Source organism: Penaeus monodon, unplaced genomic scaffold (genome assembly GCF_015228065.2).
Source record: "Penaeus monodon isolate SGIC_2016 unplaced genomic scaffold, NSTDA_Pmon_1 PmonScaffold_293, whole genome shotgun sequence".
Taxonomy (NCBI): Eukaryota; Metazoa; Arthropoda; class Malacostraca; order Decapoda; family Penaeidae; genus Penaeus; species Penaeus monodon.
The window spans coordinates 1-23,616 of record NW_023657603.1 but is presented as its reverse complement, the minus strand read 5'-3'; the positions used below and the strand labels follow the sequence as shown (position 1 = coordinate 23,616).

General features: G+C 43.1%; 1 pseudogene; it reads right to left on the bottom strand.

Moving 5' to 3' along the window:
* Positions 1-857: 857 nt before the first annotated feature.
* LOC119570491 lies at positions 858-1,948 on the bottom strand (annotated as a pseudogene).
* Between the last annotated feature and the right edge of the window lie 21,668 nt (positions 1,949-23,616).

The window sequence follows — 23,616 nt, the reverse complement described above, 5'->3', positions numbered from 1 at the left end:
GAATGAGAATGAATATCTCCACAATACAAGAGATGTATTTGACCGGTTTTGAATGCGTCTTCGTCAGAAATACATGTATTTCTGACGAAGACGCATTCGAAACCGGTCAAAAAACATCTCTTGTATGTGAAGAAATTCATTCTCATTCATATATATATTATAAAATATATATATATATTATATATATATATATATATATATATATATATTATATATATTTTAATATATATTTATTTGTGTGTGTGGTGTGTGTGTGTGTGTGTGTGTGTGTGTGTGGGATATCGATACATAATATATACATCGGATTTTTGCGTTGCAAACTGGTTTGGACTGGTGTTCGAATAGTGTACACTTAGTCAGGTTCAGATTCACATTCACGGTTCACAGTACATGGTTCGACCCTCCTTCATAATATGGTGAATAACGGGGTCCGTCAGAACTCAAAACATACTTGGACGTCCGAGGGAACGACATGGCGAGTGCTGGTCGGTGGTCGGAAGGACCTGGTTGTGGTTCGCTTATCTATTATCTTGTCTCTTTATAAGTTCATTATCTATACATTTCATATCTATCTATCTATTTATCTCTCTCTCTCTCTCTCTCTCTCTATCTATCTATCTATCTATCTATCTATCTATATATCTATATATATATCATTCTGTTTATCGATAGTTACATATGGTGTGCTAATGAGATGAGTGTGCTGAATATTTCGATGACGGATGATGGTTAATTACTAAAACATGTGGTTAATGTAAATATAGTGTTAGGATGGATAATGACTTACTGATTCTCCCAACGAGATCAGCATCCCCAACCCTCCAGAAAATTTTACAACAACAATAGCAGCCAAGTCCTTAGCGAGGGGGGAACCTGCCGGCTCCCCCATTGATCTCCACTTCACCTTCAACACTCAGCCACACCTGTAGGCGGTCACACCCCCAACAAACACTCCATAAAGAGATATAGACTAGTCCAAGTAGTAGATGGCAACCATCTACTACACTGTACATAGAATAATTAACCAATATTGGCTTTGCCCTAGAGTTCGAACTGCAGTAAAAGACTTTTGACTATTGGTACCTTCACCCTTTGTATAAGATATCTGAGAAAAAGAAGACGCTAAAGTAGGAATTACGATTTTTTTTACTCTTGCTAGCATCACAACTTTCTTCTGTGGACAGTTTATGACTAAATGTCCCTCTTCCTCACAGAAGAAACATTTAATCTTTGCCGGGTTTTTAGGTCTGGTCCCGCTCGACGGCGATGGACGTGGAGGTTGAACCCCTTGGCTAACCTGGCTCTTCCATCTGCTGGTAGTTTCTATTCTTTGGGCTCCAGCATTGGTCCTTGGATGTGAGTTATCCATCCATGTATCACAGAAGTATTTACTCCTTTTCTGCCAAGATCTCTCTCTCTGGGGTTTCCCTTTTGGTCATTCTCCTTTACAACTGCCAACCGAGCCTTCCCAGTTTATACGGTTTTAAATCTGGCACATAGGGTTGACTTGAACTGTAAATCCTTCTCTTTGTTCTTCTGCACCCCCCTCCTAAAATCTTCCATGATTTGGGAGTATGGTCTGGCCCTTTAATTTCGGACACCCCATTCTTCTCCTATTCTGTACTTCCCCAAAGCACAGCCAACCATTGTTGTTGCCAAAGTCTCATGATTATAGGAATGACATTTCTGGGAATGGCCACACTTTTAAGAGAGTGAAATTCATGTGGATAGCTTTGTTGCTATTTAACAAATCTTCAAAGGACTCACCCTGATATCTTTCAACATCCTTTAAGCATTCATCCCCTCCTTTTTCTTCTGGAAGAATTGAGCTAGAATGCCTCTCTGAACTCCTCTCACGAGATAGGATCAGAGGTCATCATTAGGCAATCTTCTTTGCTTTCCCCTTCTCGGGGGGAGTAACTGAGGGCAAAAGTTACCTTCGCGGCATCTCCCTGGGTTACTATCCGCCCGATTTGGACTCAGCCAGGCAATCCATTCACCTCCTGTCAGCCAAAAATCCTTCTCTTCTTTTTACTCCCCTATGATATCAAATGGATTTCTCGTTGCCACTGTCCATCAAAGCCCTATTCCTTAGGTTGTTGTCCCCTTCGACATGCACACTCACGCTGCCGGGTAGTAATGGTCAATTTTTAGTGCCCTAGGGGTCCTTTTCCCCTCTATGTTTAGTGTCTTTTTACTTTCGAGCCACAAAACACTTCTTGGAATCGCAAGTATCAGCCAAGCACCGGCCCTTGCAGCATAACTGCAAATTCCCCCTTAAAACAATAAGTAGAGTCAAGCCAACGGCTTTCAACAATTCTCTTGCATTTTTTTTTTTAAGCTTTTTAAACACCAGTACTACACTTTTTTTTTTTCCAGAGTGTTAACATTTTACTTTGTTGAGTGGAGAAAATCATACCTTTAAACCAATTAATTAAGGAAGCCACAATCAATGTAACATAGAAGAATGTATCCTGAAATGGCGGAAAGTTTGTAGTATTATGTAGTAAAACATTATATCATATAAAACACTTTAACACTCCCCCGCAAGAAAATCTATAAATGATCAATTATTTATATACAACCACTTAAAGGCATATTAAACTGCATGCATTAATTACTTATATATAATCATCCCCACTGGGATATGTGGAAAACACAAAACAAAATGTGATTTTTTTCCTGTTTGTATGTAAGCCTTATTATAATAAAAAGAGATTCGCAAGCTTCATCAAAAGTGTCGTTTTTTTGTTGCGTCCTTATACTGATACTGATAATTTTTGTGTCCGTTTGGGTTTAACTATGGCACCACTTGGATGACGTGTCATTATGAGGGGGGAAAGCGCGGTTTGATTTTGCTAACATTTTGCTAATTCGGTGTTTTGTGCTGCCACTGCTTTCCGCGTAAATGCGAGAAACAAAAAGTTTATCCGTCCCACGAATTACCGATTAATTCATGAATTTGAACCTTTTTTATGGAAGAGCATTAGAGAAAAATCCAGGAGTGATACAGTAAATATCCTTCGTGTATCATCCCGTTATCAAAAACTGTGTAAAAAAACTATACATTTAAATTTTGAGGCTAATACACTTACATTTTTTTTTATTATTACAGGAATGCTAGCCTCAAAAGTGTTTTGAAAAAAAATAAGAATGGGATGTAGGGTTTAAACATAGTATGTGGAATTCAAATGAATGTCGTGATAGTGTGTAAGAGATTTAGTTATTTAGTTGTAGGCCCATTGCTCGTTGTTTTTTAAATAAATCTGACAACACGGTTTTATTAGTACTGTGTGTGAATACCGAGTACATACAGCTCTGTCAAAATGTGGTGGGGTTAAGGTTGGCTGCCAAGACGAGATGCCAACTAGGAAATCTCCATGTGCAACCACCTTACCTATATAGCCTCCTTGACAGCTCTCACCTTGACTGTTCTGACACTGATAAACTCCTCCCGTTTTTGGACATCACGTTTCCCTCACGTTTCATTACTCTGTTTTTCCCTTTTTCTCACTTGAGGCAATGAGCCTCACTCTTCCTCTCGTGAACTCATACCATGCTCTGGCACCCAATCACGCTCTGCTAGCTTTTTTGATATCAGTACTGAAGCGCATACGAACACACACTTCCCTTGGTGTCACCATATACAGAGTTGCTCTTTGAGAAAGATTACTTATATATCTTATTAAACACTATATCTCATCAGCTGCCACCAACCATTACCTAGCCCTTTTTGGGGTGTTTACATACCACTGCCACCCCCTTTGGCATTCCCTTGAATAGGGGTGATAGTGAGTTGTATATGCCCCAAACGATTTCCACTTAGGCCACTGGAAATAGATTTTGTCCACTCTCTCCAGAGCGGGTTCAGTGTTCGTTATAAGAATAAAGGCCTCTTTGTTAATGCCAATCCAACTCTTAATGTTAAAGAACAGAGCTCACAGTCAGGCAGGGATGGTGATGAGTCACTGCTTGTCCTAGATGCTGATTGGATAATTTTACCACTGCCAGCTGTAAGAAGTAGTCTGGAAAGCTGTTATACATCCTCACTTCACACCAACCACTATAGGGACAATGTAAACAAATTAGTTAAAAAAAAAATAATTATACAAAAAAAAAATCACTCTGAATATGTATAATTTTGCTACGCCAGGGGTCTTTGTCTCTGTGCGAAACGTTTTGTTAACATGAAGGGACCTGGGCAAACATGATGCAGCTGGCTGTGAGCGGAGGAACAAGCCGAGAGACGAGTTGGTGCTGCTCCTTTTGAAGACTCGTGTGTGCCTTTGTGACCTGATAAACTTTGTGTTGCCCTGTTATAAGCTGTATCATGCAGTGTGACATGCTGGTTTCCGCCTGTATTGTGCCTATAGAAAAGTGACGGGTAAATAAACTTGTGTAAAAAAGGAAAGACTGTCATTTTGTGTTTTTTGTGCCCTGCCTCGCCATTTGGATTCCCCTCATGTGTTCGGGACGCTGTGGTGCTCGGTGCCTCTTGGAGCTTTTCAGTGTTCACGCCCCTGTGGATAGCACGCCGTCTGCCTAGCCTGCCTGTATTGGTGGCAGAGAGACGAGGCGGTCGGCGTAACAAAGGGTGTCAGGAGTGGGATTTGTGAATTTGATCAGTGAGAGCGCCGATTTATCATGTGGTCAAAGATGGGGGCACCCATGAGGGAGAGGAGGCTATGACTGAGGCAGGCACGAGTGAGGTGAACCCGAGCCAGATGGACCTGATCACTGCCATACGGGCCGGTATGGGGGAGGAAATGGCACAAAGGGCAGAAGAGCAGGCACAGAGGGCATGCGAGCAGGCGCACCATCTCGTCGAGATGCAGGCAAGGGAAAGGGCAGAGGAACAGTTCTGTCAACTTGTTGAGGTGCTACAGAGCAATCTTGCATCTGTGAAGATGGAAACTCAGCAGTCCACCGACAAGGCCTGCAACAGCGTAAAGAGTGAACTGATGGAGGAGGTGCAGACTCTGAAGGGCGAGGTTCAAGGCCCTGAGGGGGGCGAGTGAAGGAGGAAAGGCGGCATCACGAGGTAGAACGTTGCAAGCAGAGAAGGCAGACGAGGTTCTGGCAACAGATGCCAGAGTGTCAGTTTTACTGGGGTCTGCCTGGGGTCCGTGGCGGAAACCCCCGGGCCTCGCAGCATCGTGTCGGACCCAGTGGTCGCTGCAGAAGGCTGGGGACCCATGGGAAAACCGCTCCTTGGGTATAGGTGGCGGAAAACTCGGACCGGTCAACCCGCCTCGTTGCCCCCCTCATCCCCTTTCCTCCCCCCGGGCGTGTTATTTCACGGCACGCTTTCTCCACCCCGCAGCCCCTCGGCTCCAGACATTCTGTGAAGCGTAAGCCAGCTGAGTACGATGGGAAGGTGGCCTGGGAGGCATATGTCGCCCAATTTGAAATGCTGGGCATCTGCCAGGGCTGGAGCTAGGAAGAGAAGGCCCTGCAGTTGGTAACAGTGCTAAGGGGCCCCGCGGTGGAAGTGTTGGGGCATCTGCCGCCATCCCAACAGCCTCTTACCCCAGCGTGGTGGAGGCTTTGAAACGCCGTTTGGGGCACCACCCCCAGGCCGAGGTATATCGGGCCCGCTTTGAAGAACGGACTGTGAGGCATGGCGAGACACTGCCCAGCTGGCGCAGGATGTGGAGGCGCTGGTAAGGAGGTCGTACCCTGCGGCTGCGGAAGAGATGATCGTGGTCCTGGCCCGCGATTTTTTTGTTGACGCTTTGCAGGACCAGCAGCTCCCAAATCTACGTCAAGAAGGCACACCCTGAGGACCTGCAGGTGGCGCTGGTGAGGGCCTTGGAGTTCGAGGCCTTCCTGAAGGCAACCAGTGGCCTAGGGCCAGCTGCTCAGCCCCGCCGTGACCTCCGGGGCCGGAAGGCTAAAGTGGAGAAGGTAGCATTGGGGAAAGGGTTTGAGCCGAGCATTTTCCCAAGGCTTGTGTTGGGCTGCGGAGAGGTAGGGCACAAGACGTATAGTGTAGAGGGAGCAGAGAAAAAAATCCTCTCAAACCGGATGGATTCTGATGCCTTCCAGCAGTGCTGCAAGGACTGTGGCAGGTATGGTCACCATCCGTGTGCATGTCCTAAGGCTAAGGAAGTGGTACAGGAGGAAAACTCGGACAGGCTGGAGAAGGGGGGCCCAAACCCCGCCGTCCCGGTTCCTGGGCCCCCACTTGGGTAAGCTGCCGTCGAACCAGCACGATGCAGGTGGAAGGCTCAGTAGAGGGAAGCCATGCCACCTGACAGTGGACAATGGGGCTGAGAAGACCCTAGTGTGGCCGGGTATTGGCCACTATGCGACTTCAGATGCACCACAGAGACTGTGTGGTGTCACGGGGCATTGTGTGCAGCTCAAGGGGGCCCGTGGAGGTCGTATTGGCGTGGGCAGCACGGTGCAGCGGCTGCCCGGGGTATGTGGCGATCTGGACGAAACACTGCTTGTGGGCCTTGACCACCTGACACAGAGTAAGGCGTGTGTCGACCTTGGACGGAAGCTGGGAGGGTGCACGTTGAAGATATGCCTTGCTTCCAGAGGTTGGCTGTGCAGAGGTAGTTTCGGCTGAGCGACTGCACCTGCACTAGACAGAGTCTGAATCAGGGTCGACTGTCAAGAGTGATGCGTGGAGTAGAGGGCCTCGTGGAGCCCATCCAAAACTTTCAGCTGGCTGATTGGTGTAGCGGTTTGGGGGGAGCTTTTTTGGACCAGGGGAGGGGTTAATTACAGTGTTGGTAGCTAATTTTCCCATAAGGCCCCGAAGGGGCCAAGCTGGTGCAAAGCTGGGCACTTGGAGGAAGTGGAGCGTCTAGAAGAGTGTGGGGAGCGAGGAGTTGGTTGGTGTGGGGCTTTTTCCTGTACTTCCTCGATTACTTGGCGCACCGGAGCGCCGCCCAACTGGCGGAGGTGCAAAGACGAGTGCGTGGCAAGCTCAAGGTAGCGGCCATGCCATGAAGGAGACCTATGACGGCGCATGAGGGAAGTGAGGTATAACGTAGGTGACAGAGTGGGCTGCATAACCCGCGCGAAAGCGAGGGCTCTCGCCAAAGCTACAGAGCCCCTGGGGAAAGGGGCCCTACACGGTGGTAGCGGCCCTCTCTGATGTCACCTATCGAATTCGCAGAGGGCGAAAACGACCGTCTGTTGTCCACGTGGACCGGCTGTGGCGTTACCATGGGCCAGGAAGCTACTCCTGGGGCCATGTGAAAAAGAAGATGACGTTAGCCCCAAATAGCGGCGATTTAGGGACGTGGCAGACGCTGACCGAGATGAGGACGAGCATTTGGACGGTGAGGGCGATGCAACAGACATCCCAAAGGTGACCATGAGCCAGGTCTTGGGCAGAAGATACCCCTCTGGGTGCCACTGCCAATCTACCGCCCCCACTCCTCCTCCAGAGCGACCCCAGCGGAGCGAAGAAGCCGCGCTGATGAAAGATTTTTGTGTTTCTGAGAACTGATTTACAATTACGGTTACTTTTTGTTTTAAAGAATTTGTTTGTTCCCGAGGGCAAAATTTTATCTAAATTTCTGTTTTTTTGTTCATGTTTAGGTATGTCAGAGCTTGATAGGGGGGGATAGTGCTACGCCCCGTGGGTCTTTGTCTCTGTGCGAAACATGTGTTAACATGAAGGGACCGGGCAAACAGACGCAGCTGGCTGTGAGCGGAGGAGCGGAGGAACAAGCCCAGAGACGGAGTTTGGGTGCTGCTCCTGTGAAGACCTCGGTGTGCCTTTGTGACCTGATAAACTTTGTGTTGCCCTTTTTATAAGCTGTGTGACATGCTGGTTTCCGCCCTGTATTGGCTATAGAAAAGTGTACGGGTAAATAACTTGTGTAAATAAAGGAAAAAACTGTCATTTTGTGTTTATTTCGTGCTTTCCTCGCCAATTGGGTTTCCCCTCATGGTGTTCTGGGACGCTGTGGTGCTCGGTGCCTCTTGGAGCTGTTCAGTGTTCACGACCCCGTGGATAGCACGCCGTCTGCCTAGCCTGCCTTGTGTTGGTGGGAGAGAGACGAGGCAGTCGGCATAAAAAATATATATATATTTTATATATAATTTTATATATACATATATATATATACATATATATGTATATACACACCACGTGTAGTATTATATGTGTGTGTATATATACACATGTGTATGTATATATAGAAGGGTATAAAACGCTCATTATGGGGGGGGGATGTAGTTGTAACTAAAACTTTCTACCAGTTTTTTAGGGAGTGGGGAGTAAAGAATAGACTCTGCATTATGGGCTGTAAACGATTATGGAATCCTTCAGCCCAATCACTAATGAGCTGGAGTTGGGTGTTTTGTCTAGGGCTGTGAAGTAGTCAATAACAGCAGTTCTAACTTCTGAGCAGAAGGAAGACAGATTACTTGTAGAAAATGAGTCGGGTCTGAGTTTTTGGACATCCTCGTTCAGAATAATAATGTTTTTCCTTCCTAGATTCGGGTTTACACAGTAAGCATACTCCCAATGTGTCCCTAGAAAACTATAACATTGCAAACCCCCTGTAGGTCTTCCCCATGGCTCGTCCACGGAGAAGCAGTGCGTATCTAAATGTAATCAGTGAATTAACTGTAATGGTTTCCTCTCTGGCAACACATATAATATCCTTTTGTTGTGGTAAATGACCGGGCATCAAAATGTTTTACAAAATCCAATGGAGTAAATTACCTCGCTTCCCAAACTTTCTGGAAACCGAAAACTATGTAAACTCCTGAAAACCGCCCACTTGACCATACCTCAGAGAATTCTCCAAGACTTGACCTCAGCACCCCCACGATCAGTGAATTATTGAAAGGGGTTAAAGAAAATAAAAAGTAGTGCTTGGGATGACTTTAAGGCCAACTTCGAATAAACTTTTTCCAGACCCTCCACTCACATCGGAAAGATCATATCACTGCCGTTAGTCGAGCCCGACCTCCCTCCCACGTACATTAGTTACTTGTGTCACACCTGGCCTAGGCTTACCGACACAGGCAGGATACAGATCTCACATCATCTGCAAATTCAGAAGGTATGGCAGTATTACAGCACCTCTTCAAAGACTTCCCACACTTTTTACCCAGCCCAGAGAGCCCGATGGTAGGACCTCGGTATTGAAAATGAAATCCTGTTACAAAATGACGCAAAGCATATCTACATCCCTACATACCAGTATCACATAGCTGTAGGCAATCTTTCATCAAGCAAATATCAAATTTTTTAAAAAGGCATCTTATAGAACCAAGCAATTGGATCTCTTGCCCCAATAGTGGATTATCACAAACTAAATGCCCTCACTATTCCGGGTTTGCTTTCCCATCCCCTATTGCGGATGTTGGGAAAGGATATGCAGTCTTCTTCGCCATAGACTTGCAAGCAGGTTTCTTCTAGGTAGACCCTAACGAGAAGTCTAGAGCATTTACAGTCTTTTCCACCCCACAGGACCACTTCCCATTAAAGTCAATAGCATTTGGACTTATGTACTCCTCTATTACATTTTCTCACCTTATGGTGGTTTGGTGGGTAACACTGTACTCAACAACTTGTAGATTGTCTCCAGAGATGTGGCAGATCATGAGCTATAGCTCAGAAAAGTGTTTCAGAGACTATCGGTTTGACTATATATCTGAAGAAATTCACATTTTCCAATGGAAAATTTGAATAGATGGGCACACAATCAACTCTGACAGATTATCACCAGACGTCATGGAAATTTTCCCCAAACCCTCAAAACAAGCACATTAAGTCTTTCCTTGGTCTAGTTGGATGCTAAAAAACCATTCATGAAAAGGTTTGCCTCATGTCTCACCCACTCTCGAGGCTTTATCAAAAGTTTCTAGTTTATATGGTCACTTGAGCAACAACAGGCATCTGATACATTAAAGAAACAAACAAGATGGTGTGCATAGACACGGGAGATGATCCACATATTCTGATTGAATGGGGGAAAATCCATCATAAACCCCTATACAGACAATCCCATGTTCCCCCCAGCAATCTTTCCTAGAGGATGGCCTCCTGTTCCGCTACTCTGCCCCTAGAAGGGACGTGGAACCCATCAAAGACACATATAACCAGGTGGTTATCCTGAAACATGGTATTGCAGCTACTCTACAAGGCCCCACGTCCTCCAATCAGGCATTGAAAAAAACATTTAAGACTGCAAGATCATGTTTTTTCTTCCCTTTGCCTAGAAATCAAGGGTAACTGAAAATGTACAAAAGTGCCAGCTTTGTCTGCTATATAAAGGGCTCCGTGTCGGCACCGGCCCCTGTGCTTTCTTACGATATTCCGTCAATGTTGACGCCCTCTTGGAATTTTCTGTTTCCATAAAGGCAATAGGTATCTGCTAGTCTTCATAGACAAATTTTACAGTTCTGTGAGCTCGTCCCTGTCCCAGACAAATCTGCTACCACAGCACGGTCACCCATGCTTTCTTGGAAAATGTTACTTGTAGACATAACACCCTGGATGAGATCGTTTGGATAATGGCACCAATTTTAATCGTTCTTGTCTACAATCTCTTTGTAATACAGTCGATATCAAAAAGATCAACATATTCCCTACAAACCTCAAGCTAACGGAATTACAGAGAGACAAAATAGGACAATACAAAAACATGCTGTGGAATCTCTATCTTCCTCCACTTCAGGTTGGGATGATAGGTACCTATCATCCAGAGGGCAATCAATAACACCTTCCAAGCACCTTAGGAGGAACATCCCCACTTCATTTTTTATGGTGAAGACAAACGTTTGCCATATAAATTTGTTAAAGCAACACCCATCACCAGCATATAACGGCACTATGTCAATTTAGCCATATGAAAAAAAACAGGAGATATACAAGATTGCACATACGAATAGAGAGGGACAGGATCATAAGGCAACAGCACAAATTAGCATACACTAGCACGAGTATCCCCACGTTGATGTGGGCATGTTCGTGCTAGTTTGTGCTAGTTTCACCTATTTACTGACAGGGTTGTTCCCTTACCTATGATTCACTATCTTTCAAGGACGGGGTTTACTGCACGCACAAGTTTATTGCTTCTGCTGCGGTTTATTTAATTTTATGGGTGACACAATTTCAATTTGTTTGGCATCGCTACACATGAGAATTTGATTTCCTGTTTCAACGATTAGAATTACTGTGTTAGCAAAATTAGGCAATTCACTTTATCACTGACACAGTGACCTCTCTAAATAAAGTAACACACAAACTAGCCATCTATACCAGGGTGTCAGACTTACGGCCCCCGGGCCAAATCAGGCCCGCGAAAAGGGTTTAATCCGGCCCGCGAGATGATTTTAAGTTAGAATTAGTTTCAAATTTTCAATGAACGAACTGCGGTTTGTATGTGTCCACTGGATGGGGCATAGCATTTATGTTAATACAGGCTGGATGGACGGAGCTAGTTGGACACCGGGCTGTCGGGGAGGCGAAGACACCATCCTCTCTTGCGGAAGAAGAGGCCGACGGATGTCCCCGGAGCGGGAGATTTAGTTTACATTTTATAATATATTATATATATATATATATATATATTCTGTCGATAATATAAATATATATATATTTTATATATATAATATAAAATATATATATATATATAATATATATACACATATATATATATCTCCTGTTTTTTCTTTCGTGTTTTATGAAATCCTATTTGCATTTAAATTTTTAGAGCACCTCTCTATGTAGTGCCACATTCATCACCACGTGGGAGCGTGTTTAAAGGGGCCCTAGGCTTGAGGAACCCCGAACGAAAGAAACTAATTAGTTGTAGCTTTAAGTTTTCTTTTAAATTTGTGTTTATTTTTTCAAAAATTATTAGCATTTTTATAAGTAAATTCATTTTTTAAAACAAACTTTTCTTTAAAGGGATATTTCCCACCCAATCGTTAGGGTTGCCTGGCCAAAGAGAAAAATAAGATTTTACCACATAAGAATCACACCTTGCTACCTGTATATATATATAAATAATATATAATATATATATAAAATATTAATATAATATATATAAAATTTTTATAACAACATCACTTCCAAAACTTGCTATGGACTCTGACTCGATTGCCTCGTGATTATGGAGTTTGCAACTCGTGCAATTGATAAGGCAGAACGCGAGTCAGAGCCGGATGGACGATGTTTTACGGAAAACAATAAACAAAAAACACGGAGCCACTTTCCTACATTTTCTCTTGTACTCACACTTGTTTTTTGTTCTGTTACATTAGTTCTATTACGTTTCTAAAATTAATTATTCACGCACTATTGCGCTTTGTTGTGTTTTTAAACACCAAAATACTTCGGTTCTATATTGACTTTATATTTGTTCAGTTAAACCCAATTAAGTTTTGGTCTTGTTTACTTCGTTTTAGTTTCTTTAGTTCATTTCTTTATTGCTTAATCACATAAAATTACCCACAACCTTAAGCCACCTATGGTCATATATATGTAGGTTATGATCACACACATTGCTAAACTATAGAGTCCCACCCACTCTGCAACCCAGTTCAGACCAAGTTGCCATAGCCCTTCAATACCCAAAGGATGGACAAAAAACCACACCGCTTGATTCGTTCCTCCGCAATTATCACCATAACATCACCTGTTTGTCACCCATATCACTCATCTGTTCAACTCATCACCACCCAGTGCTTTTTCCTTGCCTCTCTATCCTAACTGTTCCCCTTCGCACTCATTATATAATGTCTAGTTTTTTTTATTGTTTTTAGTTCACTGACGGCCCCTAGTAACACAAAATATAATAAAAATAATCATGATAATATAATACAATAATAATAATAATATAATAATACATAAGAGTAATAATAAATAATAATAATGATACCTAATAATGACGCTACGCCAGTGGGTCTTTGTCTCTGTGCGAAACATGTGTTAACATGAAAAGGACATGACCTGGGCATGTGTTAACAGGAAAAGGATGACCTGGGCAAACATGATGCAACTGGCTGTGAGCGACGGAGGAGCCGGAGGAAAGGAAACAAGCCAAGAGAAACGCGTTGGGTGCTTGCTCCTGTGAAGACCTCGTGTTGCCCTTTGTGACCTGATATAATTTGTTGTTGCCCCTGTTAAAGCGTATCGTGCAGTGGACATGCTGTTTCCCCCTGTATTGTGCCTCCCTATAGAAAAAGTGTATTGTACGGGTAAATAACTTGTGTTAAAATAGTAAGGAAAGGACTGTCATTTTGTGTTTATTTCGCTGGCCTACCTGCCTCGCAACACTTGGCATTTACCTCCGTGGTGTTTCTGGACGCTGTGGTGCTCGGTGGCCTCTGGGAGGCTGTTCAGTGTTCACGACCCTGTTTGAATAGCTACGCCCCGTCTGCCCTAGCCTGCCTTGTGTGTGGTAGAGAGGACGAGGCGGTCGGCCGTAACAAATGTGTCAGGCAGTTCGGGATTTGTGAATTTGATCAGTGAGAGCGGCGATTTATCATGTCGTCCAAAGATGGCGGGCAGCCATGAGCAAGAAGAAGGCCCTGCAGCTCGGTAACCAGCACGCTACGGGGACCCCCGCGGTGGAAGTGTTGGGGCATCTGCCCGCCATCCCAACATGCCTCTCCTACACCAGCATGTTGCGGAGGCTTTGAAACGCGCGTTATCGCGAGGCACGACACCACCAGGCCGAGGTATTTATTTGGGCCCGCTTGAAGAAGACGGAACTTCGTTTCTGCGTGGCGACACCACTGCCAGCTGGCGCCCGGATGTGGAGGCGCTGGTAAGGTAGGTTTTAAGCCCCTGCGGCTGCGGAAGAGGATGATCGTTGGCCTGGCTGCGATTTATGTGTTGACACGTCTGCAGGACCACAGCAGCTGTAAAATCTACGTCAAGCAGGCACACCCCAGAGGAACTGCAGGTGGGCGCTGGCGAGGGCCTGGAGTTCAAGCCTTCCCTGAAGGCAAACCAGTGGCCTAGGGCCAGGTGCTCAGCCCCGCATGACCTCTGGGCGCGATAAGGCTAAAGTGGAGAAGGTATAGGCATTGAGGAAGGTGAGCCCGAGCACTTTCCAAGGCTTGTGTTGGGGCTGCCCCCCCCCCCCCCCCCCCGAGTGAGAAGGGCACAGACGTAGTCGTGTCGGAGGCGAGCGGAGAACACGTCTCTCACTGGACGGATTCGGATTTGCCCCCCCCCCCCCCCACCCCCCCTTTTTTTTTTTTTTTTTTTTTTTTCCCCAGCAGTGCTGGCAAGGACTGTGAGCAAGTATGGTCACACATCCGAGAGCATGTCCAGGCTAAGGAAGTGGTACAGGCGGAAAAACTCGGACAGGTGGAGAAGGGGGCCGCAAAACCCAAGCGTCCTCGGTTCCCGGGCCCGAATTGGGTAAGCTGCCCGTACGTTAACCAGCACACGATGCAGGTGGGAGGGCTCAGTAGCAAGATGGAAGCATCCACCTGGACCAGTGGACACTGGGGCTGCAGAAGAACCTAGTGCTGGCTGCGCCTTGATATGTTGGCCACTATGCGACTTCCAGACCCACGCACACACAGAGGACTGTGGGTGTCATGGGGCATTGGTGCAGCTCAAGGGGAACAGTGGAGGCTCGTTATTGGCGTGGAGCAGCACGGGCAGCAGCGTGCCGGTGTATGTGCCGATCTGGACGAGCAATGCTTTGTTGGGCCTGACTGACCTGACGCAGAGTAAGGCGTGTGTCGACCTTGGCGGAAACTGGTGAGGGTGCACGCGGGTGTTGAAGATGTGCCCCTTGCTTCAGAGGTTGGCTGTGCAGAGCTAGTTATGGCTGAGTCGACGCACCTTGCCCCCCAGGAGGGACGAGTCTAGAATCCCGATGTAGTCGGACTGTCAAGAGTTCGATACGTGAGTTAGAGGGCCTCGTGGAGCCCATCCACAACCTGCAAACGGCCTCTGATGAGCATCCCGTAGCGGTTGGGCAGAGCCACTGTTGGACCCAGGGGAGGGGTTAGTTGTACAGTGTTGTAAGCTAACTTCCCGAGATAAGGGCCAGAGTGCCAGTAGTTGAGTGCAAAGCTGGGCACTCGTGAGGAAAGTTGGAGCATCCAGAAGAGTCGTCGGGGAGCGTAGAAGTTGTTGGTGTGGGGCCCCGTTGCCTGCGAAAACTTCCTCGAGGGACTTGGCACACTGGAACGCCGCCGTCTAACCTGGCGGAGGGTGCACCGACGAGTGCATGCAAGCTCAAGTTAGCCGGCATGCCCCCCATGAAGGAGACCTATGGACCACGCGCCCGATGAGGGAAGTGAGGTACAACATAGGTGACAGAGTGGCTGCATAAAACCGCGTCGGTGGAAGCGAGGGCTCTCGCCGAAGCTACAGAGCCCCTGGGAAGGGCCATACACGGTGGTATTGCCCTCTCTGATGTCACTCTATCGAATTGCAGAGGGGCGGAAACGACCGTCGGTGTCCACGTGCGGAACGGTGTGGCGTTTACCATGGGCCTAGGCAGCTACTCCTTTGGGCCATGGTGAAAAAAAGAAGATGACGTTAGCCCCAGCAGCGGTCGATGAGGTACGTGGAGACGCTGACCAGATGAAGGGACGAGCATTGGACGGTGGAGGGCGAGGCAACAGACGTCAGTGTGACCATGAGCCAGGTCTTGGGGCAGGGAGATACCATCTGGATGCCCACTGCCAATCTACCGCCGCTCACACCTTCCTCAGAGCGACCCAGCGAGAGCGAAGAAAGCTGCGCTGATGAAAGCAATTTTTGTGCTTTCTGAGAACTGATTTTCAATTTACGGTTACTTTTGTTTAAAGAATTTGTTGTTCCTGAGGAACTAATTTGATTTAAATTTTCTGTAGTTTGTTTCAGGTTTAGTATGTCAGGAGCATACTGCTGCTCATAGGGCGGGGATAGTGCTTCCACCAGTGGGTCTTTGTCTCGGTGCGAAAAATGTGTTAACATGGAAAGGATGACACTGCGCATGTGTTAACATGAAAAGGATGACCTGGGCAAACATGATGCAACTGCTGTGAGCAGAGGAGCGGAGGAACAAGCCAAGAGAGGACGACAGGTTGGGTTCTGCTCCTTGTGAAGACCTGTGTGATGCCCTTGGGACTGATATTAATTTGTGTTGCCCTGTTATAAGTGTATTGTGCGCAGTGTGACTGTGCTTGTTCCCCCTTTATTTGGCCTATAGAAAAAGTGTAAGGTCAATAAACTTGTGTAATTAAAGGAAAGACGTCATGATTTGTGTTTATTTCGTGCCACTGCCTCGCCACTTGGCGTTTCCTCTTGTGGTGTTTCTTGACGCTTGGTGCTCGGTGCATCTTGGCCGATTGTTCAGTGTTTCACGACCTGTGAATAGCACGTCGTTCTGCCTAGCCTGCCTTGTGTTGGGCAGACAGAACGAGGCGGTCGGCGTAACAATAATAATAATTAATAATAAAATAATAATAATAATAAACAATAAAAACATTAAAATAAGAAAAATCGGTCAATAATTCGTTCCTTGTTTCTTCTTAGCAATAAAGTAAAAAAAAAAAATTATTAAAAATAAAATAATAAAAAAAATAAAAAATAAATCTTTGACAAATAAATATCCTAAATGGTGCTCTCGGTTGCTATAGTTTGTGTTCAGTAGACATTAATCATCAATAACGTATGGCTCATGTTGAGCAGCCGGGACCGCTTCCACACCACCTTCCCACTAAACTCGACTTACGCTTTTCTTTCCGCTTGTACCCATCGACAGCCGCAAATATCATTTGTTGCATTGACGCTCACAGCCTAGGACATTACCATAAAACAATAAAAATAATACAAAATAAAATAAATAAAGACTAAAATCCATAAAAAAAAAAAAAAAATTTCTTTAATATATTACAGCTGCAGTGGAAGTTCTAAATGAAGACTTGCCTACTGCTACCTTAGCTAAGGCCCAGGCATGAGCAAAAAAGCAGAACAAAAATAAAGAAGCAAGGGGTTTCGCCCCTTCTTTCAACTCCCGTTTTTTTTTTTTTTTTTTTTTTAATTTGCACACTACCTCTCCTCCACCAATCTTCTGTTGCTTACCCTCCTTACCTCTTATTCATTTGTTATTTATAAAGAGATTCTATCTGAAAACTGTGTTACCCCCTCTGGATTGCTTCCCTGACCCCCAGACCCACCACCACCAGAATGCAACAGTCGCTGTGACTGCAGCAGCAACCTCCCGTTATTGTCACCTCACGGTCTTAGTTGCTGGCTTTTAGTATTCGTTCGCACTTTGTTTCGTTGTTAGCATTATTTTACGCGAGGCGGTGCAGGATTCGGCTCTTCCCCGCTTCGTTATTTAACCTCTTACTCATCTTTTAAGTGTTCAGTAACTTAACATTTAAGCATTTATTTTTGGGAAGTTAAATGTTTCTTTTTCTTATCTTGTTCATTTTAGTAAAGTAACGTAATTTAGTATGTATTTTGCTTGTACATTTTGTGCCTTAAGCAGTTATATCATCATCCAGTATCTTTCAGTTTCTTTCGCCCATTTTATCGTATTTTAAATGATAAGCTGAGGCCACAAGGACTTCAGTTCTAATTCTCCGCCTCCAGGGGTGTCATGTCAAGCCTGGCGTAGGAATCCTGGGTCACTAGCCCGCTACATTTACAGGGCCCAGATGTGTGTCAAGTCATGTCAGGCGGATAGTGAACGGGACCCTTTATTTGCGTCCTATGCCGTTCTCGCTTCACGAGGCAGGGGGTTTAAGTCGGGCTCCTCGTTTTAGTCAAACAACCACCCTTGCAACACCACACACACACACACACACACCACACACACACAACACACCACACACACACCACAACACCACATATATATATATATATATATATGATACTATTATATATAATTATATAATTAGATATGGGTGGGTGTGTGTGTGTGTGTTGTGTGTGTGTTACGATATTATGATTCATACATACATATGTAACATGGATATATGAAATACTTTAACACACCCACCAACCACACCACACACACCACACAACACACACACACATACTTACTAATAATACCATATATATACGAGATATGATGATATATATCATATTATATATCTACAGTATATATATATATATATATATATACATACAGATATATATATATATATATATAATATATATATATACATACACATACGTACTGCACTAGATGGCATATACTATACATCTATGAAACCTGGCATTTAACATTGACAAATGTAGAAAAGGTATGAATGAGAATGGAATATCTTCACCCAAACAAAGAGATTGTATTGACGGTTCGATTGCCGTCTCGTCAGAAATTGATTGTGAAGATATCATTTCTCATTCATACATTTTTACAAAATAATATATATACAATACACGAATGCATTGGTACATCATACTATGATTAATACATACAGATGCTATATGTATAATACATATACACATATGCAGATACACATATAATACACATTGTGTGTGTGCTATGTATAATTATATTATATATGTGTAGATATACACACATAGTATTACAGTTACACACACTCCCAACACAATGTTTATATAATAATATACATAATATATAATATTATAATAATATATAATAATATATAGATATATATATACACATATGCACGTATAAAGACAATTATACACACATACATAAAAATACATACATGCAGATATACATTATTATATTATATATATATCATAATATATATACAACACACACACCACACACACACAACACACACACACAACACACACACATATTCATATTACATACATCTGGGGCACGCACAACACCATAATGTGTGTTTATACAAATGAAAGTGTTTACTTGTGTTCTATCAGTTTTGTGTCGGAAGAGCGGGTATGCTTATATATTAGTCAGTATTGTAGAGAATAAGGCGCAAACTACGTGATTAAAAAAAGGTGTAAACAGGCTCGGCGTCTCTGATTGTCCGAAAACGGAACGGGCAATAAAGAGAGAGTGATGACGCGCACTCCGCCTTAGGGATAGCTACGTGAGATAGCCAGTTTCAACTGCGACTTTCTCACAATTTTTTTCATAGAACTTAATTTCCTGAAATTGGACTTACATAAACATTATATGTATTTAGAAAATATGTCTGGGGTTCAAGCTAAAAAATCACATCAAACAGATGACTTTTAAAACAGCCCTTAACTCTTGGAACTTGACGACGGTAGGCAATGGGGAGATAGGAGGTACAGGGTCACTGATAACGTGGTTTGATTTCCCTGTGTACCGAAGGTGTCCGTGAGTAAAATGGCCGAATAATGGCATTAGTTCATAAACTAGCTTTATCATCTATAAGGCTACAGTAAACATTCCCACTTCTTGAGTTACTTTTAGATGGCGCATCACGTAAACAAGAACGAGGGGAAGGGGAGTATCTAATGGTGAGATGAGACAGAGTCTCACATATCTTCCCTCTCAGGTTGCCTGTTTGATTTAACGATATTAGTATATATTATAAATGTAAACTACTTAGCCCACTTTGTCCTCCCGCAGTACGGTTAAAGTAAGAGACTAGTAGATATGATGTCTTGTGATCAATCACCTTCGAGGATCTACAATCGCTCCAAAGAATATTTTGAAATGTGAACAGGTATGCCGGCGCACTGGGGCAAATCACCAGCCGAAGGTCCTGCCGCTCTGGCTCAACCCACAACCCGCACTGCCTCCTGCCAAAACACATGTGAAACGCACTCTGCACAACTGTCCCCTTGAATTCCGCAACTACAATCTGGACTTAGTAAACAAGAAAGTATTACGGATTCTTTTGATGTGATGTATTCTTGGAAAGTTTAGGCAATTTGCCTGTGATGTGCGCAACTATTTAGAACTTGATAATTACTGAACGTATGTAATGCACTCATGTACAACTTTTGAAATCTAAGCTAGCGGCACCAAATATGTTAAAGGATATGAAAATATTGTTATTGTAGGTTAGTGTAAAAAGACAGATTCCAAATAAAGGTGCGGTAACGCTATCAATCGCGTTGACATGAGCTGCCGAGAAAAAAAATCTTCGAATAAGGTACTGTGTTAAGCAGTCTTTTCAATCGAGGACTGGTATATACCACTGGGGAATTTGAGATAGCTCTGATCAGAAGCAGCAGTGGATCTGCCGGGCAAAGACGCCCACTGTACATTGGTTCCGCTGCGTTACAATTGACACATAGATGACTTCAGAGGAATAACCTTTGAAAGAGTAATTACACAAAAATAATGGTCAGAGAGAGGACGCCAGATGAGACCAGAAGATATCCTTGCAGTACAATGACGCTCTTCGTCTAAATACAGAGAGTCCCAGAAAGGGAATACTGGAAAGCAAGAGACGGAACTATTTGGAGTTTAATCCGCCGCCATTTGTCGAGGGAATGGACGACGAGCTCATGTAAAACAAATTCTCAAGGAAAGACGTTTCCTGTCTTCATGTTACTCAGATAGCAAAAACAAGCGTGGAGAACTGACCCCGAAAGTTATAACCATAAAATGCAACTGCCAAAGGGCCCTTTGCAATTGACTATTAGATTTTAGGTGAATTTCCCTGCATCAGCTGATCGAGCAAGGAGAGGTCAATTTTTGTGCGGGGAGGGAGAGGGGGGTCTAAAGGGGTGTCGCGGGACCAATCATAAGATGACATTCTATCGGTAAAAGCTCCCCGCGTACTCACAATTTGACTAATTGTGAGGGAAACCACGTTGTTTAAAAGTAACAGTACCAGTAATTATATTGGATGTGTCTAAATCCAAATGGAACTATGTTTGGTCTGATGAAAGAAATTGCAGTTTTTGGCTCACAGATAAATGGTTATGTGATCACTTGACCAGCCATAACTCAGTTAACTGTATAAATCTCGGCAAGATTAGTGCTTACATGACTCCTACGCTGGACATTAAATTGGTCATGACTGTCTCAAAGCGCTGTTTATGCCAAAGTAATAGGAGAGATTGCTTGGTAGTTGCTGGAGCCATCAGCCGGATTGGGACAGGGTCAGGGATCTCCCCCCCCCCCCCACCCCCCCCCCCCCTCACCCCCCACCTCTATAATCTGGTTAAATGTGGTGGCTCTGTAATTGGTGCCTTAGTCAACTTCAGGTCCCTTTGCTAAAGGGAGCGGCATTTGACTAAATTTTAGTGTGATCTGTATTGAGGAAATAGGCTGCTAGAAGCTTAACTAAAACATTCAATGGTTTTGTAACGGGAAAACCACCATGTAATGGTATGCTTTTAAAAATGCGATACAGCATTGACTTTTTGGTAATTCTTTACATTATGACACATTGCCAGAGCATTGTTAACGAGAGCGGGACACACCCTCCAGAGATGAAATGCCCAAAACTAGGGTATGGTAAGAATAAAATAAAAGTAAAAACCAAAAATCCAAAACACTAAGCTCTCCCCAGATGGGGCAAGCCCTCCCTGTACTGCACTTATTAGCACTCATACCAACTGTCACAACAATTCTGTATAGAAAATTCTTGTGACATACCTTCAGTGTGGTGGGGGACAGATGAGCTTGGCAAGGAAGCATTATAGAAAAGGATTCATAAAAAAACGTCGGCAGCAATATTCTGGCTATGTGAGGATGGTTGTAGACCTAGTGAATATGCAGTTGATTATTTTTCATCATTTCACAGTAAGTATGAGGACTGTAGAAGCTGTACTTCTATTTATAACTGTTTCTTAGTGCTCGTGAGATGTCAGGTCTATTTACCCTGTACGCTGATGCATGTACACTCTTGGTCAACATTAACCTTACTAGAAAACTGAGTCTCCAATTCCACATCACAAAGTTGATACAACAAATCTCAGTAGCTGTTGGACTGGGCATGTCCATGAGCACTGACCCTAAGAAGAGGGTTGAGAGGAGGGGGGGCTTTGACCCAACAACTCCCTCGGTTAACACTCCGTACCTCAGTATGCTTAATAAGCGCATCACAGCATTCTTACAGTTAGAATGGAGCATGCTTTCCGCAATCTTTGTCCACTTTATTGTGGTGCCATTACTGTTGTGTTTGCAGATTATTTCTTGTACCAATGGCACTCAGCTAATATATCGGTCAATTTGCCCCCAGTGAGGGTGGATCCCATACACAAAGATACTAAATCTTGAGCTCTTGTGGCATCTTAATTTACTAACTATATATAAAAAACAAAAGAAAAAAAAAGGACTAAGGCTGCTTGTAAAAGTATATTGATGTCGTTCTGTTACAATCAGTAAAATTACCAAAAGACGGAAATTAATACAACTTTAGTATGGATTATATTACAAAATATTTATATATGGCAAAGCCATATATTGTTTTTTTCATATGCCTAAGTAATCAACCCCCATGAAATTTTGGAAAAAGAAAAACTAGTTGAGGTTTCTGCATTTGTGATGAAATCGTATGAAATATGGAAGCATCTTGGGAAAAAAAAAATAGGAACTGTGTTCACAGCTTTTTAGTATATTATTTTGATATGAAAACATAAGGCATAATAAAATCAAAATTGCCTTGATGACAAAGAAAAACGGATAGATATAGAAATGGTCAGACTGTTATGACATAGTCAACCATTGTAAAATAATAGATTAGTACGAAAAATTGAACAGATATCAAATAATCAAATTAATAAAGCATTTAGCTACTTTACTCTGGATAGGCTTATGGGAGGGAGAATCAAGCATGGTTTCATAAACAGTTCTGCATAAACAGAATTGTGAATTAAATTGTATTTATTTGTTATCAAGCCATTTGTTCCCAAGCGGGCCGCCGTGGTGGAACATGCTTTCCGGGGGGATCTGGCGAGGAAAAAGGCGCCATGGCATTAAGGAGCAGTTGACTAAATAACTTATGTTTTTTCATAAACACTAAATCGAATTGTTTATCGTATATGAGATGGGAGGTTTCATTTGTTGAAATATACATTGTCTTTGTGTAGTTAACCTTGTTCTTAATTTGATGCATACCAAAATAGAGAAAAGAAATATGTTCACTGTGTGTGTTTAGGTGGGTACTTGGGAGCCACCGTAGGTGAAACAATATGATAAACTAATCTCATAGTGGGCATGGAATGTAAAATCCCAACCATGGTATTACACTATAGTTCTCAGCATGTGAGTTCATTAGGGTGAACATTATTTCTCCTCATGGATAGTGGTATTAAACTAACAGAGTATTTACCCAGCAAACACAGGGTATCTATATATTTGCATATATATATATGCATATATATATGCATATCTAGATATATAGATGAATATAATATATATATATATATATATATATATGTATAATATATATGCATATATGTAATATATATATTATATCTATACTTATATATATATCTATTATATATATATTATATATTATATATATATATATATATATACCTAACTATATATTACTACTTTATATAATATATATATTTATTCTTTTTTTATCTAAATATATATTAATATATTATATACTATATATATTTATACATACATAGCATATATGTATATAATATGCAATATATATGTATATATATTATATATTCATACTATGTATAGATATATATAATTCTATATATATATATATATATGATATATATGCATATTATATGCATATATGATATTATATATATATATATATTATATATAT